A 21,449-nucleotide genomic window follows, 5' to 3' on the forward strand; every position below is an offset into this window, starting at 1 on the left:
CTAAAATTAGAATGAAATAAAAATAGAATCATAAATAAAGTCAAATTGTCTGTGCCATGATTTGGTGCCATCAATGTCTTGAAGGTGTTGGATACACAGATAATGGTTGGTTGTTTATATGGAACAGTGAACAAATTGAAAACCATTCACAAGCGGGCGATACACACTCGTACATCTTCTTACAAACACACAATGATACACACAAATGATAATACCTGCCTATTGATTTTTGAGAAGAAAAAAAAATCTATTGAGTGACCTTTGTATCTTGTAACCCTGTCTGAAAAGATTTTTTTACACATAAGAGTTTGGACTGGCCATTTTTCTTTATTTAATCTCAATTGTGTTTCCTCAAGCATCCTTGCTCTATAATGAAATGTGCTCGCATATAGACGAATAGGGTCGCTATTGTTTGAAACTTTGTGGCCTTGCTATAGTTCTTGCCTTGTGCGACATTGTCTTTTGACAAACAATGTTGACAATACTTTTTAACATCCATTTGATTCGGTCTGAAATTCTTTTCTTCTCCTTGGGGGGGGGGGGGGGGTGATGTAGTGCCTGGCGAGATACATTGTCTGAAAGCTTTCGCTTTGCTTTGCTTTGTGCTACATTATTAAAATATAATCTCTGTCAAACAATGTTGATGACAATTGACAATGACAATGCTTTAAAAACAATATCTTGCTGTATGGGTCACGGTGGCTGGTGATAGGGAGGGGGTGGGGGATACCTCAATACTAACTCACTGCAAATGCAAATGGCAAGTTATTTTTTGGGGTCAAATAAATAACCAATAGATATTCATTCTCACAAATTTGGGGTATTGATAGTGTACAATGTACATTGTGTTATTAATTTTTTTCAAGTTGGTTGGATTCTTTTGGATATCTAAATTTTTTTCTTTTTTTCTTTCAATTCCCTGTTTTACATGATTATAGTAATTATGTAAACTTAATAGGCAGAAATCTGGGCTTGTGTCATTGGAAGAACAAAAAGAATTTACAAACCTGGTAGTCAATATGTAAAAGATATCTTTATTCATACCATATTTCTTTTTTCTATCAAGATGCATGTATGACAATTCATTTTTTTTCTTCAATGTTTTGCTTTCATTCTGTAAAGATACCATGATTTTTTGTAACTTTATCAACAGATTTCCAGAATGTCAAAAACTAAAAAATATCTAAAACACTGGCACAAGTAAAGCAAAATAACAACAACATTACATCCTGTATACATGTAGTATTTACCACTGGCGTACTGATGGGGGGGGGGGGGGGGGCATCTCCCACCCTCAAATAAAATTATAACATGGTTTATTTTTCATTCGATACCATTGATTTACAAATGTTGCTGAAATGACAAGATTTGTCTTGGTTTTTTTTCTCACTTTTTTTAAAATTGTACTTTTTTATGCGTTTGTTGAGAATTACAAATTCCCCAATCTATTGCAGGCAATTTTTTTTGTCCTGCCCCCGAAAAAGTTTTTGCTCATTAGGCCACTGATAATAACAACATAAAATAACATAAAATAACATACAATAACATACAATAAAATAACCCAAATCAGAAAGGAATTCAAAATTTCAAATCATTGAACACAAAAAATGAAATAACAGTTTTGTCACTGGATCCAGGAGCTTTTTCTTAATGATATTTCTTCCTTATTTACCTAATCCATATTTGTATTGAATTGGTTGTGTGGGCATGGGCGTGTTGGCTTTCTTTTTCATTGAGAAACAACATGTAATTTGACTTGTAAATTTAATCACGAACTTCATTAATGTTCACCATGGCATTGTGTGATGTACACCTGTATGTTTGTTATTAAGTACATGTTGTATGATGCAAATGTAGTAGACTAAGCCATTTTTCATTGAGTCAAAATGACAGGAACAGGCTCGTAACATAGATTGTTGTACATAGCAAAGAATTAGAGAGTAGGTGCTAGCGCTAGATTCTTCAACGGTTTAATTCGTCAACTTCCGAGGTTTGACTCTGATTCCTTTGCTTGTGTCAATACCGGTGAGACTTGATCTGGTCTCTGCCTGTTAACGGTGCCTGCCAACTCATTGTGAGTCACAACATATCGTTGTGAACCTGGATATGAGCTCACTTGTAATATCGCGAAAGAGAAAAGAGGGAGAAGGAGAGAATAATGAAATTTGAAACTCTTTCCCCAACTAGTTCATTTCGATCAGATACTTGGATCTAATCAATTTGCCAGAGTAATATGATTTTGCTGTAGTGCAAATAACCTAAATGAATACTGTATATTATATTAATGGGTAAAAAAAGTCCTGTCTGTAAAGTTTTCTTGCTGTTTTAGATGTACTGTAGGAGTAGTTTTTCTATGCTCAACATTTTAAAAAAAAATTCCAAAGCTGCATGAAACAATTGTTGAGATGTTGAATTATCAAAAAGTGACTAAAAAGTTTTTTCTGTTAATAAAATGTATTAAAAGATTATTTTTTAGCTCTTTTCATGTACATGTACTGTACATTCGTGTGCTCTTTTCAAAGTTAGAAAACTAAAGCAAGTAAGATCATTCTTTGGGCGCTTGAATGTTGACCGACCACAATGTGCACATGTGTATGTTGACACATGATCAAGTTGAAGGGAAAAAAAGATATCTTTGCACTTTGCAAGTTTGCATCAATCACAATATAAACCAAATTTTTTACAAAAATGAAAATAAAATAAAAAGATAGAGTAAATTCAGTTCAACTAGAGTAGGAATATAAATCAGGGAATTTGTCTGCAATAGAAGCATAGAAATTATGGCAAAGAAGTAAACAAAGTAATGAAGCATCTAATCTACTGAGCACTATTATTGTACATACAGGTACATAGTATAGTATGTCAGCTAATCTTGCCTGCTATATAATAGGTCTAGATTGTTGTGCCCCATCATTGCATTCCTCCACTGTTTAATACACTACCATACTTTTGTGTGATTATGAACAAAGCAGTCTTCCCAGACCACCAATGACTCGTCGTCGCACACTGTCATGAAAAGTTTGAGTTTGGAATCACCCTTTTATTATGTAAATGATCTCTCAACCATTGCAAAAGCCAACACAGGTTTAGAATTTGTGGTTTACCTACTGAGATGCACTGTATTGTTAAGCTCAATTGAGTTTAATATAGATCTATGGAAACTGATGTTATCTGCATGCCTGCATTGACACAACTGTATCATACACAGGTTAAGTGTTGTGTCTGTTAGTATTTTCCAAATATTACCAATCATTAGAAATTCAATCAATTACTCAAATATGAACAAGGCATACAATGTACATGTACATGTACATGTTGGAACCAATTTTTAATTGTATTTGTGTTTTGTTTCAGTAATATTCATATACTTGTACCTGTACCGTACTTAGAATTTCTCTTTCCACCTTGTCAATGATGCAATCACAAGAAGTGTACCACTTGCAATTATTGTAAGGTTGAACTTGGTTGTATCATCACTTGTATGATATATTTTTATGATGATTGATCATACATGTTTTGTTTTGTTTGTGTGTTAAGTACATGTATTTTTATTTATTTACCGGTATGTATTTTTTTTTTTTTTTTTTTTTGGGGGGGGGGGGGGGTGGTGTCTTTTGAATGTTTTATTTATTTGTTAATGTTTTCCTTACACCAGTACAATAGAAACTTAAAAACTTTTGAGTACTTGTAAGTTGTAAATTGTAATGCCCATACCGGTACATGTGTGTTAGCCTAGAAAGTGTGAGAGAGAGAGAACTCTGATTTGCAAAAGCGTATTTTGAAAAAGGGCATCTGTGCAGCTCATTTAAATTACCGGTACATGGATTTTCTGTAACTTCCTGCTCCTCAAAATGTCTAGTTAGTACATTTCCCGATATTTGCAAACAACATGAAATGAAGCGGTTTCATTTATTTCATCATCTTTTAGCGAGTGCTATAAATAGTTACCGGTAAACAGTTACAAACATGCATATTTTTAGGCCTACATGTATACAATGTAGTCTATGTACGCAGACCTTAGTTTTTTAGGTGGTGAATGGTGATCTAGTAGACTTAAAGGTATTACAAAGTTTCGGTAAATTTTGAAAATTGGCTTGACCGTGATTCTTTACAATTTTGATTTAACTGGATGCCCCTATGGATGTTTTATAAGCACTAAAAAATTTAGCACCTAAAACACTTCTGCTTTCAAGAAAAATTGAATATACAAATTTACCGGTGCTCCCGGTAAATTTTGACAAATTTCAAATAGCGCCTACGACCATACGATGGTATCTGCGACCTTGAAAATCTCAGAATATGTTGTTGTGATATATAATTTCCAAACGGTAATAGCAAATCGGTCGTTTTTATTCAAAAAACATTGTTTTATAGCTAAATTAATATATTGACCTTGAGAGGGCGCTATACAACATAATGAGTTTATTATTTACAATTTCATCACTTTAACTTGATTTCAACCACGGCAACGATCACTGAATATTGTAGGATCGCCTACATGTATGCTTCCTATATGTTCATTTGAACCAAATTCATGACCCCATACCAAAACTTTGTACACCCGTATTACCTTTAAATATAATTTGCAATACATTATTTATACATTCAATATGTTGTACATATAGGCCTTTGAGGTTTCTCCTGAGTACCACTGTTAATATAATAAGAGACAGCTTCTGTTGAAAATAACCTTGATAATATGATTTGATACCACTAAGTCTCTAACTACTTTTTTTATCAAACAAATCAATTGAAATTTGAGGTTACATGCACAATGTAGCTTGAACCTCATAATATATGGACGACTGCACAATGAAATCTGCTGATCTTTTAATATAATTCTGGCTGTTGTAAAACGGCGCAGAGATGGTGTTATATATACACAATGTATACACCGGTAATGTGCACAAACACAATGGGAGCTCTATTTAGCATATGAGGCTATCAAATGTATGTTTGTGTGTAGAGGAATGGGTTTATTGTACATTATTATGCAGATCTCTCTTGTGATAATAGACCTCTGAAGTGCTGGTGGTGCATCCTGATTATGGATCTTCTGTTCGATGTCACAGAACTTTGGACGAAGCTTGGCTTTTATTGTGTTATTGTTATGTTTTTTCATCTTATTTGCTTTTATTTAGTCAAATTCTCCTGCTTTGTTTACTTTAGGGTTTAGTCACATTACTCAATTTTGATTGATAGAATGATAGAGAAAAGAAAGATAGAAAAAGAAAGGGAAATACATGTATATAAAAGAAAAGAGTCTTTGAATAAAAGAGAGAAAAAAGATGTACATGTTCATGAAATAGAAAATGGGGATAACATAATTTGCAAGAAGTTTATTACCTTGTTATTATGTACACCCTACAATAAGCTTCAACATTTTTTAATAGTGTGATGTCTTTTCCTTTATAGTTTTCCATTCCAGAAGTTGCCAGAACATTATAAAAAGATTGCTAGATAGTAGATGATACTGTAGATATGTACGTGTAGTAGACTGATTGATTGAGCAATAGTCTTGTGTGCTGTATTGTACATGTTCAGCCCAACAATTGAACAAAAACACAAAGCCAATACAAGCAATAGAAAAGAGCTACTTCAGAAGTTCAGAATGTTATTCTTATACAGCAGACTATATACTGGTGATATTATCACAGTCAAAATAATTGTCATTGTTGCTACCCTTCATTGATTGTGTGCTGAACCATGGACCTACTAATCCTAGTACTACTATGTCTGTGTGTACAGTGTATTTTGCATGGGGTGCAAGTCTCTGATGCAGGTGCATTGTGTGTTTGTTCAACCAGGGGGCGTGAGCAAAACTTGACATTATGAATATTCATGAGGATAATGATTAAGTATGCATTAAAGTACACACATACTTTAATCCCAGTCAGTTGACACCATTGTTAATTGTGGAATAATTTACCATGATAATTAGGTCAATTGATTGTACAGTGCTCTGTACATACTGTATAGTGCTCTGTACATACTGTATACTTTTGAAATATGTCAATATGAACACAAAACACAACTAAGTAATAGGCCATAGGCCATATTCAACAAGTAATCAAATTTAATGCACAAATTTTTGATAAGTGCCTCGTCGCAAATTATTTCATTCTTGGGTTTTCAACATGTACTGTGTGTATGTACATGTTGTATATATTCAGGTTTAACCTCGAGCCAATAATCATTAACTTCACATAATGAATGATGTGCCAAGTATACTGCGCGGGAAGCTTATCAATAACGAGTTCAAATTGCACACCCGTAACGCGTGCAAACAATGGCACAACCATATGGAGAATTAAAAGAAAGAAATGCTTCAAAAACTAGATTTTTTTTTTTTTTTTTTTTTTTTAGGACAGCGACAGGAAACGCGAGTTAAGGTGGTTGATGGTGACCACTTGTCTGTGTCTTCCGTTTACTGGCAAGAATTGAGAGCAGGAAGAGACAAATTGTTTGCACAAAGCAATGGGAACCATGTAACAAACTAAATGGTATTATTGGAAATGATAGTTATCTATTGTTCTCTTTTCTCACCCCCGATGAAAGTCACAGAGAATGTTGCATGAGTTATTGTAGAAGGCCATACAACTTCAGCAATCATGGAAAAGGATGTGGTTTTAATAAAATCCTCATTCTTTACCTGAAATATCAAATAAATAATGTAATTGAAATATTGAATGATAGAAAAGATAACCAATCACAAAGAAAATAAGTAATAATTAATAAGCATTAAATGTCTCAATTTGTTTTAGAATAGAAAATGATACATGAGATAGGAAATTAAATCATATGGAAAAGAAAGAGAAAAAAAAATCACTTTTCATATAACTTTTATATTTATTTAATTCAATTTTTTTTTTAATTTGCTATATTTGATTTTATTATTTTATTCACTGACAGCTTGAAAAAAATTTGATTAACAATTTTACATTTCCAGCCTTTTTTTATTTTTCAAAAGGACCCCTTAACAATTCAAAGATTTCATTTAATGTTAAACTTAAATGCATTTCTTCAAACAAGTTTCTAAATGTCTATTTAATGATGAGAAAAAACAGAACTATATTCATACTCCGTACATGGCTCCAAAAATGATAGTTTTTAACCTACTTGTAACAATAACAATTTTTCCTGTACAGAGTAGTCGGACTGTTGGAGGGCCTGTAGACTTATTTGTAAACAACAAAACAACAACCCAACAACCCCCCCCCCCCCCAAAAAAAAAAAACGCAAAGTGCAAAATCTCATTGTTACCGGTATACATCTGTAAATGTATTTTACAAATAATACATACAGTATCGAAGGAAGACCAATCTTATACACTTCACAAACTATGCCATAAATACATTCATCACATACAGTCCATGTAAATCACAAGAGCATGTTTTAATTATACACTATCTGTAATCCTTTTGAGAATTGTGTTAATAAAAGGAAACCGAGAGACGAGTGTAATTTCCTCTGTCATGTTATTTCAGATTTCACTTCCGATTCCTTTCATAAAATGATGAACTTATTGACCTAAATTGCCATACCAGATTAATAAATGTACACTGTATGTACAGACACACACACACACACACACAGAGGCAACATTTAATACCTGAATTGTGTTGATCATTCATAGGAAACCGCAACTTTAATGTGTGTGTGTGAGGGGGGGGGGGGCATTATTTTATGTATCTATTTTATCAATTACTGGTTTTAAATTATATACATGCACAATTCTTTGACAGTTATCAAAAAAAAATAGTGAGTGATAAATATTTTGTGAAGACTAACAAAATGAGATGTACATGTACACTACTACTTTACATGTACATGTACATGTTTTATGTATGTACATTATGTGCAATGTAAGCTTTAAATCATGTCCATACCTGCACTGTACATGTGCCAACTAATAATTAGCTTTCAAAGGTGTTAATTGCAAATGGATGTGCATGAACGTACAATGTACATGTATGTGTATCTACAGAATACATAAAAAAATCAAACTAATACAGATCTCTTCCTCATTATAAACCCAAAGACAAAGCGCCTTGATCATGGTTGAGCGGTAGTCGGCAAAATTCAGGCGATCTTTCTTGCGAAGACCTACAATTTACTCATTAGACGTAATCACGGGCATATATATTATGATCAAGAGCGTCTGTCCCTGACAAATTCATTATCGGTCAAACAATACACCCATTACATGTGTATGACCCTACAATGCGTAACGCGTAGAGTGTGTGCTTATTATGAAAGCAGTTCATTATACATGTAATTACCCTTCACAATCACATGGGACATAGGTACAAGTAGATTTAATGCCACTTATTAGAGTTGAGGTGTGAGTGGGAGTACCCTAATAGAAATTATTTAATTTGATCAAAGTGGTTTTGTTTGATCTACTGATACATGTATGTACAGTATCTGTAGGCAAATGTATTATTACTCTATTTTTTGGAGATGGTACAGTGTATTTGAGCTGATAGTATTCACAAACAAGTCCATAATTTTATTCAAGTGTAATGTACATGTTGGATAAATTAATAATTAAAATATAACTTCAAACAGTGAAAAATTCCAATTTATCTCTTGCCTCTTTTGACTAATGTAATGATTTTCATTGCATGAAATAATATAATGTACCTAACAAAATTAGACCCATTAAAATGAAAATTCCATCCTCCAAAATGTCAAGGCCTGCATCTGCATGTGTACAGCAACAACAGCAGCAGGTTGTAAAGTGATCCTACATTTAAAACTACAAGACAAGCCACACAGCCATTTATTGCGTGGTGTAGATCTTTGTGTTGGATGAATGATGAAAAATGTGATTTATAGGTATATTTAGAGTTGTTTAAAATGGGCACACATGTCTCGCTGAATTACAATGTGACTTTAAAGAACCAGGAAAAATGCAGGAATAGCAATTTGAGCTGCAATTGAGTTGACTTGTTGCAAGTTTCTTGTGCAGAGATCATGAGGGGTCATGCATAGAGAAAGCTGAAATTGAATCAATGATATTATAATGAGCCATGCATGCCCTGGGAATAGTCTTTTAACATCAGACTCTAATAGCTGAAGACTTTAAGTGAGCCATTTGGGCTTCATAGATCTGTTGTGTGGGTGTACGTGTACAAGTATTCACGTTGCACACATGACACATACATTTATGTTTACACTGGGAATTAAACATGTAAATGGAAATGTGCATTGTTTTTATGCCATGACTCAATCAGGAAACAACTTGACACTTTTGACAAGAGAGGTCATATAAATAGCTGGATGTTGTTTAGTTGATTGTATGATGACATTAGCATTTAGTCTCATCACGTTAACATACAAACAATAAACTTCTGAGCATAGACTAAGAGCAAGAACAGAAAATTACCCCCCCCCCAACCCCAACCCCAACAACAAAACAAAACAAAAAAACAAAAAAATAAGAGAAAAAGACAACACTAAGCAGAGATGTTATTGAAATTATAGATAAAGTAGATAATTGATCACATGTTTGCACAATTGATATTCTGGAGAAGAAGGAAATTAATGCAAAGAGGGTTTAATAGTGGGTCTAGTTGTGAGACTACTGGTGTCAAGTTGGTATCTCAAATCTGAACATGTGTATCAGCACTGTGCGAAGTGCACATCCCTGTAAACATAAGCGCTCAATGAACACTACTATTCCGCGGGATATTATCACAATGAACAATCAATACCCTGTGTGTACATATTTCCTTCGTTTAATAGCTAGCAACTATAAGCAGTGCTATTGAATACATGTATTACAACATTACTGGTACCCATGCATTTGCATGATATGAAGTTACACTTCATGCATATTTAATTGATTTTTGTTTTGTTTGCTTGTATTTTACTTTACTTTTTGTATTCATTATTTTGGATAACAAAAACGTTTTGGATAATGTTGGCATACAAGGTATTTGCTGTAAATGTCATCACATGCATACATTGTACATGTATGATATAACATTACAATATTATATTTATGAATAGATTATTTGAAACGAAGAAAAAAAAAAAACATGCAAGAAATTTTTAAATTTGCCTGAAAGACGTTTGAGAAACCTGATTCTAGCCAAAAATTTGGTCGATAAACGCAACCTCTGTCTATCTCTCTCTAGCTCTATCTCTCTCTCTCTCTCTACAATATGTACATGTACAATGTACATGTACGTTGTATGTCTTTGAATGTCCTTCTCTCTCACTCTCTCCCTGTCTCTCTCCTCTTCTCCCTTCTCCTCTGTCTCTCTTTGACCCTCTTTTCATTATTTGGTACTGATATGATTTATCTGTTATTGTTAGAGTTCAAGTCTTCAAGAACAAATATTGCTGATCATACAGTACATTAAGTACTAGGTATCAAGTCAAAGTCAGTACTCAAGTTAGGACTCGTGCCAAGTAACAACTACATGTACTAATCACTAATGTACAATATTGAACTTAATTTTAAGGGTTAATAAAGAGAAAATCAGTGATTTTATCTTGTAGGAGCCACAAGGGCATTACATAACTCTATACATGTACATGTAGATATTTAATGATACAAGGTACATCAGTCAATGCCTTTTTGGTCCCGAGCAGACAATTAGAAGAAGATTAAACAAGCGTCATTGTGATCCACAGTGAGATCATGCATGTACATGTAGTGCAACGGCTGAAATATTTACTTCAGCTTATTTTTTCTAAAACTTATCATTTTCATTTTTAAACAGATTTCAGTTCCAAACACAGTGTAATTTCTTTCAAAATGTTATTGAAAATGTAACCAAATTTGTTTGTCTCATGGAATCATACTGTATGAACATGTGTCATGAGACTTCACATTATAAACACGCAGGTGCATTGTGCTTTTTTTTTTTTTTGCTTCTTTACATCTGGACATTGTTCAAATATGCAATGCAAAGGAGACACAATGTACATACATGTACACTGTAATGTACATCAATTACATGTTTGTACCGTACATACATGTATGATGCATTACAGGCATGATAAAAAGCAATGACAATGGAGCATAAGTAATATTGCTTGATTTATATTATTTGGTTGTTATTGCAACTTCTTGGTTTACTCTTTATTGTATTTTCAGTGCAGCAGATCTACTTTTAATCATGTCTACTTTCAGTTTCTGTCTTCAATTATGAGTCAGATTTCATCACAACTTCCCTCTGCAGATGTAAACATAATTAGTTTACCACAATCATGTACTGTATGTACATGTATCAGGGAGACTTTGGAGTGATATTTCAAAAAGGACGCTTATTACATTTATGACTGATACATAAAGTATTGATCACATTTGTGCTTTCATAATTGCTAGAAGTAGAAGGGCATTTACTCATGCACGTCAATGTAATGACCTTTCTTGATCCCTTGATTGAGAAATAGAAAGAGAGTACAGGTTGTAGCTTTATATGTGTAGCCGTAAATGTTACTTAATTTTGCACTTGGATTAAAATGCATTTTTTTTCCCTGTTCCTTTACTCTCCTAGTGAAACAAGTATTTCAGTACATGCACAATGCATGTTTTATTCAATGCTACCTTTCTTTTCCCTAGACATTCGCCCCCCCCCCCCCCAAAAAAAAAAAAAAAAAAAAAAAATTAAAAAAATGTAAGGCAAGATGTCTTACAAAAACATGAACCAATGTACAATTCAACTACTCATGTATATGCATGTAGATGCCTTGAAGAAAAAAGACTCACTACATTGCTCAGGTGAGCTATACTATACTTTTCGAGTACAGTCAAAAAAATCCCAAGTGACCTTCAAATTCAAACTTTAGGTGTTGTATTACAAAATTGGTCTACAAGATTGTTGAAGAGTGAGACCCCTTCAGCGGCCATTTTTGTCACCTCCATTTAGACTACCAGATTTCATTGTATAGACCTATGTACAATGAACATATAGTGATTAGTCATTATTTTTTCCTAGTGTGAATGTCTTATATAAAAATTTCATAACAAAACTTCTTATAGCGAAACACTTGTTTGACCATTGTTCTGAACAAAAACTCACTAAAGAATCAAGAGTCCTTGGTAGTTTGAATTTCATATTGCTCAAATATCATAGAACTTGGCGGGGCTTATTATGAACGTGCAGTGATGATTGGTCAGCTGTTGTGTCAGTTGACCTCATTTGTACCGTATCTGCTGGCGATAAGGCAGCAGCGCCGTATACATGTAGGCCGCACCCCCGATTTTGACATTTAAAAAAAAATTTAAAAATTTGAAGTCGGGATTTGATCTCTTGCGTTCAAATGTTGATGTGACTAAAATCAGCGTCTTAGACCGCTCGGCCATGCCGCACTGATGCTAGCGTATGAAGTCTTCTGTGATGTATACATTGCGCCTCTCTCTTGTGTATTGAAATGGATTCAAAATAGCGACTTCGCGTGCTAGATGCTTCGCGGCAGCTCCGTTAAATGGGCCCTTCTTTTACTTTTGAAATGCATTGGCACAAACTTAGATCAAGATCTATTGGCAGATGTTGTTTTTGGAAGTTTATTTTCGTCTTCATGTCAACAATGCAAGATAAAATTGTCGGTTTAATGTGTGGCAATGTATAGTTATTGTACCGTTCGTAGATCTAGTCCCATATGTGCAAATTCGTGCTGGTTTGACTTTTTTATTTTTTTTTATTCTTTCGCCGCATAGGCCGCACCCCGACTTTTTTATATTTTCTCTTCCAAAAATACTGCGGCCTTTACGCCGGCAAATACGGTATGACGTTTCTTTTTTACAAGTTTCATGTATGTTTTCTGTAGTCTGAACTGGCTATTACAACTTTCATTACCATGAATAGACCTACTGTTGCATTCCAGCACATTCATAAATCAGGGGAGTGTTTCACAAAGACTAAAGATTGACTCGAGTTGGACTTTTAAAACTACATGTAGACAAGCCGTTTATGCCACGAGTTCCTCTACGGTAATCATTCCTGACATTGGTTTACAAATCATGGTCGCAAATCTACAGAATTTACATTTTTTTGATAGTTCATGATTAAAGAAAAAAATAGGACCTAAAGATCATGGTTGAGAGACCAATGGTGAGAGCAAAATGAGTGGCATGAATGGCCTGCCATAGTTCAAGTCCAACTTAAGTCGATCTTTGTCTTTGTGAAAAACCCCACAGATGTACTGTGAAAATATACAGCTGTCAATATCAATCAACTCTGAATAACTAACTATTCATGTTACAGGAGTGTATGATGGCCAACTTGATCAAAACAATATAATTTGTTGTCATTTACTGTTGGTGCGTTGGGGATCAGGAAAACTGGAAAAGTGTCATATTGGTTTTGTACATGGAGGTACAGTTCTTATTCCATATTTCAGCCTTCTTTTAGGCCATTAAAAAATATACATGTTTAGCATCCCCGCCCGCTTCCTTTTTGGGGGCCCCCTTCTATTTTTTTTTTTGAAGTTTTTTTAATTTTTTTTTTTTAAAGAAAAAAAACATGAAAAACACTGATAAAATGGATCTATTTCTAATTAAAAAAAACACAAATTTGTTGGCGGCCATCTTGAAATATAGCCTGACTGTCAGGAAAAATGTGCAGAGCAGCCATCTTGAGCGGCCATTTTGAAAAAAAGGGCCTCCTCCTTCCTATTTTTCAAAAAGGCAGGACGCTATTTAAAACATTTTAAAATTTTTATTTGGCCTTTGAGAGCCTATTCACAATTACAATCAGGTCTGATGTACATGTACATTATAACTAGAATTTTTAGCGGTATGAAACTAATGCAAATTGTAAATGGCAAACCTTTTTTTTTAAGGGAAAAGCTTTCATGAGTTTTAGAAATTGATGTAGTGTTTGTAAATCTGAAGGCTCATGCAAAATTCATGTAGGTTCTTGCTTTTGCAGTACATGTATTTCAAACTTATCCAGTTTAGTAGAAGAAGTGGGAGGAGTGGGGGAGGGGCTTTTGTGTTGCTTCCCAGATGTACATGTACAGTATGTATTTTTGAAATGGTGAAATCATAAAACGGATTATGGAAGGGAAAAAACAGATCTAAGCAAAATTATATTTCTGCATATTGTAATTAACGTTGTATAAAACGCCCTCATACGGCACCCCTCTTTTTCATCCTAAAAAAACACCCCCAAAAAACAAACAATTAGTTGGGTTTTTTTTAAAGTTTTTTTTGCCGACAGAAAAGCCAGGTCCGTGTTAAAAAACCCACACGGGAAGGCCTTTCATTTAACTGCGAGGTGCAGTTGAATATGTGAGATCATTAGTGTAAATTAAAAAACAGTAGAGGACCTAGGATAGAACCTTGTGGTACCTTGTGTAATAGAAGGAAAATTGGAGGAATTATTATTATAAACTACATACCGGTATTGAGATCTATCAGAAAGATTACTTTTAAACCAAGATGACAGACAAATTGGAGTGTTTTTCTAGTTTCCGAGTGGTGAGTCAACACACCGATTACTGAGCTAGGAGTCATTGCCAGGCATAGCGCCAGGTGGGGGGGGGGGGGGGCATTAAATCGAAACTTTAAAAAAAAAAAGACGCACTCCTGACTTTGAATTTTTTTCAGCGAAAAAGTGCAGTTAATACTACATCAATTACGGTATATTAATTTTGTACATTTAATATTTACTTGTAAATTTGCTTTTGATCTGGTTTGCTTTTTATGCCAATTTATTATTATTTATATTGGTATTATGTTTTAGTCAGTCATCATTGAGTATACACACTTGAATTCTATGAGTGCATATTATGTACATCCTCTGTTTGACATTTAGAGACAGTCCACAAATGATATCATCTCTGTCGTACAAACCAGTTTTACAAGCAACCCCCCCTCCTAACCTTACAAAAACCCAGCTGTTAAAGAAAGCGAGAATCATCGGTCTCCCATCTCCTAATAATGGATGCAAATCCATGCTGTTGACGTAAATTTCTGCTTAATGACGTGCACTCCCCCACACACAAGACATCCTAACCAAAATTTAATAAGGGATGAAAAAAAATCATAAAAAAAGAAAAACCTACAGCAGAAGAAAATACATTGTACAACTTAATGATGTTGCCGCAACTGGCACATCATGGGCTTATATATATGGAATTGTACATTGTACATGTATTAGGTTTGAGGCTTTGAGCCTTTGAGGTAAATTCATTACACATTACAGGCCTGCATATTGAATTGGAATCTGAGACAGAGTTTTCATTCATTCTCAATATCTGATATTCGCATCACGCTCAGAATCAAATACCAATTGATGCAATATTGCTGGAACAATTTTGTCTTGAGAATAAAGGATTTAATGATGTGTTCACTGTAATCATTGTTTGCATTAACATAAAGAATAATTTATCATCAAAGAAAGAAAAAGAGATAAGAATACAAGTTTCTGCGTCTTCACAACATGTACTCACTGTACATGTTCAGTATAGTAATGAATACGGAAGATACAGTAATTTTGTTTGTTTAAATTATTTTTTTGATAAATATTTGTAATTGATTTTGTTCTTTTTGAAATTATTATTCTCCTTTTTTTCTTTTCTTTTTAAAACAGTGATTTGCTTTCAAATGTACATATTTAGAAGAGGACTTAAAAACTCAATCACCTCTGCCTCACTAACAAGACAAATATAAAGTCTTATCAGAATTAATCTGGATATCAATTTTGAGCTCAGTTTCCTATTTCTTCAACTACAGTACCGTACATAACATGATGAATTCCGAAAGAAACCTGACCTTAGTTCATTTTCTTGGCATAATCCCTGTTCTTTCCATCAAGTGTGGATTTGTAATAAAGCATGGCTGATAGCTCCTGGATTATTATGTTGTTGAACATGTGTACACACACAGTCACACACTCCCACGCAAGCGAGCAGAGCAGAGCGAGGCGGCTTTTATTGAGATGCAATAGGATAGGCAGTTTGGGATGCAATACATCAAGAGCGATCGAGGTACATTCTTTCAAGTTCTAATAGCATGATAGGAATTTCATTACCAGTACACCAATTTGTATTTAATGTACCTCCACCCAGTCCCCATGTGGTGGCATCTTGTTAATACTGTACTATTAAAATTATTCATACCCCTACCTAGTTTTTGATTTTTTTTCTCAAGTATTTGAAGAAAAAAGATATATTTGTCCTGATTTGTGTTTCTTGAGAATGCTTACATCTTTAAGTATTCAGCAGTGGCCCTTTAATTCAACTGGCTGTCTATGGACATCACACGCATCCCTTGATTATAAACTCTTCGGCCTGCATGTATGTACCAAAGGAATGGCTAAGGCAATGATTATCATAAATTATTCATAGGTATTGTGAGTGTGAGCCTAGCTCCTGAGGATGATGTTCCACGAATATAGGAATATCAATAATATGCCCGGACTTGAAATTAAATCCCTTGCTGTTCACAGTGAATACAATTAGAACTTGCCATTTGTATTGATGCATCATTATAAATAATGTCCATGTTTAACATGTGTACATGCTATTGGGCTCAAATTAATATTCAGTTGAGAACCAGTGTTCCCTTTCCCTTCTTGTCCTCTCTCAATTATTAAAAGCAGCAAGCAGTAAGCAAATTTAAACTGTACTGTCTTACTATGTAGCTAGGCTTTTATTTCAGACCCTCTTTATTGGAATGTTGAAGATGTTTTACGTAATGGTGAATATATTTCAATATTCAAAGATCAAACAGAGGCAATAAGGAAAGACAAAATGTGTGTAATAATAATACAAGTAGAATTAAAATAAAATGATTAATGATGATAATAATGATAATATTACTATTAATATTAATATTAATAATAATAATAATAATAATAACAATTCTAAAAGTTAAATTCATAATGATAATAATGATAAGAAGAATAGGCATAAAGAATAGTGAGCAGAATTAGAAGAATGATGATAGTAATGATAATGATTACCGTATGTTAATAATAATAATAATAATAATAACAATAATGATAATGATTAGGATAATAATGATGATGATGTGGAGGATTTTGATGGTGATTCTGATGATAATATTGTTGATTAAACATGAAGTAATAATCAACTGACATTAAGAGTACCAACATCAGGGAGACAACAAAAGGGAAATTTGTCTGTGGTTATATCACAATGCACTTAAAAACTTGCACATTTGTGATTCACTTTGCTATAGTGATTTTATATGACCCATTTAACTCTCTTATTCTCTTAATCTCAGATTTATTTCATAAATCTCTCCATTAAATTAAAAAAATACTTTTCTGCTTTCACAAAAACAGAACGTATTAAACAGGTTGTATTTCCCTTCAACAACCTCAGTATTAGTTTACATGATGCCTGTAGTATGTGCAAGATGCCAAAAGTCTGAAACCAAAGACTACATGTATTATTGTAAACACCAAGATGGTGCAGAAGTACAGTATATTGCATGAGATCTATACTGTGCTCTGAAGAAAACCATGATAGTAGTTCATTGCAGAAATCCTATCCCTTGCACAGTAGCTCCGATATCTCTTTCATCTGATGGTGGCTGATATATTTAATTTCAGACAGGAAATACAATGAGATTATTTTGATGGCTATCAGTATCAGTGTTCATTATGAAGTATAAGAGATGTACAAAGAACAAAGTGCATTTTGTCATTGACTTGATAAATTAAATTAATGACTGTTCAATGTTCATTCATTTATTGTAATAGTTATTCAACATTTAAAGAGAGATTTTTTAAGTGCTTTACATGTGAACATAAATTGAGGAAACTATCATGAAATTTATACTGTCCGTGAAGTCAACTTATTAAAGGCAATTTGGGCGTATTGAAACACCAGTTACAGAGCATGTAGGCCTACACATATACATTGTATAAATTCTGCCGTGTTTGTCCTTTTTGTTTGCTTGTTTCTTTTTATTATTTATGCATTTAACCTTACAGGTGTAGTTTAATACTCTTTTTGATAGGCAAATTTATGTATTTACATTTCACAGTTTGATTAACAAAAGGCACATGTACATATCTTTTCTTTTGTTTGTTTTGCCTTTCTATGGAGTAAAATATTGCAGTGTATAATCACCATATGCAATTCATATAGGGGGTTTGTCAGCCAAGAAATATTTTAGGAAAAAAGTAGTGGTTGAATGTTTAGTTTTCCTGCATGACAACGGATATATGCATTATATGACCATCGTGAGTCAACTTGGTACTCTTGTACATGACTTTTGGGTTCATGAAAGAGGGAAGTTTTATTTTATTTGTGACTAAACCGTGTCTTTTCCTCCTGAGCTTCGAGTCCAATTAAAATTCTGCCACTGGAGGTGGGTTCTGTCTCGGTGAGTCATGGTACTTGACGAAACCCAAGACCTGTTTGAGGATACCGAGACATATTTGCCACAAATATTGCCGTTAGATCGTCATAGCTGGATATCTTTATTCATGAGAATCAAGATCTTAAAAAGCCCTTCTGCACTACTTATAGCTACTTGCGCCCTCTACATAGCACACAATGCCTAATCGGTGACCATTGGTCCCCCATGATGCCCTTTTTCTTGTGTTAATCGAGAGCTGATTTGTTGAGATAATCACCTGTCTAGTGACCTTGAAGGGGGGTCTAATCCCTACATGCCAAACTTGTGCAGAGGGGCATTAAAGCCAATTTAAATCTCTTTATTCAAAGAAAGAATAGAATTCAACAGATATGCATTGTATATCACATTCAATTTTTCCTTCTATTACTGTAGGCCTACAGGTTTTAAAAATTCCATGTAATTTAGGAGCAAAGTGCCCTGAGCCCCTTCTTTTCTATACATTGTTACAAATCGCCTTTGCCTACATAAATTTGGTGGCTCCTGTTTTTATAGGATTGAGGGAACTCAGAAGCCAACAGGTCAATGAGAGTGAGAGCAAAGACAGTAGGTTTATATTGATCATACCCCCCCCCCCCCCCCAACTATGAAATGTTATCACTATCATGGACCAAAGAAATACTGCGTGGACGGCTATAGTATGATAATGGGTAAACCTATTATAACAAATTTAACATCAAATGGAGTTATCAACTTCAAGCCTACTACATGTACATACTACAGTGAAACCTGTCTATAGCGACCGTCCAAGGGAATCAACAAAATTTGGTCTTTGTAGACAGGTCGGTCGTTAAAAGCAGGTTTGACTGAACATCATGTTTACTTCACTTTCAAGTGTGTGCACAGTATTGCCCCTGATGGATGATTTCTTTAGGGTCTTGCAGACTTTTCTGTTTCCTGTTTAGTTCGATCATCAATAACTGCAGTGTAATTGTCATTTCCACATCTTCTCTGGCACATGTGCATTTAATATTTGTGTAAATGCCTTGCCCTTTATCAAGTTAGTATTAGATAGCATTGCGTAATTGCTTGAACAATGTAAATACCAAGGAGTGAGTAAAACCATGGACTAATTACTAGGAAGTCCTTGGTAAAACAAATACAAATGTATGTGATTGTTACAGTGCACAGGGAGAGAGGGAGAGAGAGATAGTATCATAGAGAGAGAGAGAAAGAGAGAGAGATGGGAGGGAGGGAGAGAGTGTATAGAATTTGGAGAGGGAGGGGGAAGGGAGGGAGGGAGGGAGGGAGGGAAGGGGGTGGGGAGAGAGAGAGTGTATGGAAAGGGAGGTGGAAGGTCATGTACTTGTCAGCGTATGAATAGAACAGTCATTAAGGATCATCTTGTTGGCTGCAACAATATTATTAGCCCAAGAACACCTGCCTTGTAATGAATGATTCAAGCTCTTTCAAATGGTCTCAGATGAGGCATACTTGTAATTGCCAAAGGTCACTCTGTTGTTTACCCCTAGGGTTTTCCTGTGGTCAGTGAATTGTCACAATTTATGTAGAGCATGTCATGTGTGACCAAAATATATTTTCAGGTGAATTGATATGATTCACCCCCCCCCCCTTTTTTGTGCTCATAAGGTGGCATTTCATCAATGTATATAAACTTTGTCTTTCTTCTAAAATTTAATACAGAGAATCATGAATCATATGCATGAAATGCATATTTAATTTTTAATAGGAATTTGATTGGGATAAAAGATTTTCGTCTACGTGAATTTAATTTCAAGCTTTTATATAATATGTTACCAGTTCGTAACAATCTGTTCAAGTGGGGTCTCTCATACGATGACCTTTGTTTAAAATGCAAAAAGACTGAAGATGTGCTTCATGCTTTCATTTCATGTAAGGCAAATGAAACCTTCTTTGCCTATTTAAAGGACTTATTTTCACGTGCTTTCAATCTTAGAATAGAGATAGATATTGTTTTATTACTCAAAATGAATTCGCAAACCGAAATAGATTTGATAATGACTATTGCTTTTTGGTCGATTTATAAACTGATTATTTTTCGTAATAAGTATGGGTATGATAATAGAGATTTGAGTTTGATTTACTTATTTAAGAGAGAAATGACTAACAGAATAGAAATAAACGAACATTTGAAAGTACAAAATATGAAATTTCCTGCGAATTTGCTTAGTTATATTTGAATAAATAACTTGTGTATTATTGATGTTCCATTGATTTGCTGAACTGTAAGCAAAATTATGTTATTGTTTGAATATTGAATAAACACCTCTAAGAGGCAAAGAGAAAAAAAAAAAATATGCATGAAATGACACAAAATAAACATGATTCATTGTACATCTACTGGTATGCATGAACAATAGACCTTCATTCTAATATGAAATCTGTATTCAATGATTTGAATGCATATTTTGTTTGCAATGAATACATTACATTCCCCATTGAAGGAATTTAAGCATTTTCTTCAGGTTACATGTACATTTGACTGGCCTACAATGTAAATTTTAGAAAGATATACGACATGACAGGGATGTTGGGGTAGGTTGGTGTCGTGTAGATAACAAACACAATAAATCTAGGTCAATGTCAGAAGGGTTATCTATGTGATAAATGTTTCGCATACAATATCATATACAAGGTCCTTTCAGGTCATTAGATTGATTTTCCCCACCTGTCTGCACATGATGTAGTAATTCAGGATTTATGTTGACAAATTAAACGGTACATTGTATGTAGCGCACTCAATTCCCCTTCTTAGCTAGTCTTTTGAACAGTAAACAATTCTTATAGTTATACTGATTGAATTCATCTACATTAGTATTAATACTATTGTTATTGTGTCATTATTTTGTCCTTGCCTTGCAATCTCCATTTTTCCTTCTTTCTTTAATTACATGTATTTTGTTTGCCTTTATTGCTGTATTTCTTAATTTCAAAATATGAAAATAAACTTATTAAGTTAAAATTGTGCCATAAAGACTGAATATTGAATAAAATAAACCTTGCATCTTGAATGTACATGTGTTGTACTTGGGCCCACAAATGTTAACACTGAATCCCTCAAATGCATTTCATAGTATACAGACATGTGCCCTTATGTTTGTTTCTCCAT

The 21,449-nt window shown here is 34.0% G+C and overlaps 1 protein-coding gene across 1 annotated transcript in view; it reads left to right on the forward strand.

Moving 5' to 3' along the window:
• Positions 1–21,449, forward strand: part of LOC577835 (AT-rich interactive domain-containing protein 5B) — a 38,407-nt gene that overhangs the window by 775 nt on the left and 16,183 nt on the right. The gene's annotated exons all lie outside the window — the stretch shown is intronic.

This window comes from Strongylocentrotus purpuratus, unplaced genomic scaffold, assembly GCF_000002235.5.
Source record: "Strongylocentrotus purpuratus isolate Spur 01 unplaced genomic scaffold, Spur_5.0 spur5_scaffold_15, whole genome shotgun sequence".
Lineage (NCBI taxonomy): Eukaryota > Metazoa > Echinodermata > Echinoidea > Camarodonta > Strongylocentrotidae > Strongylocentrotus > Strongylocentrotus purpuratus.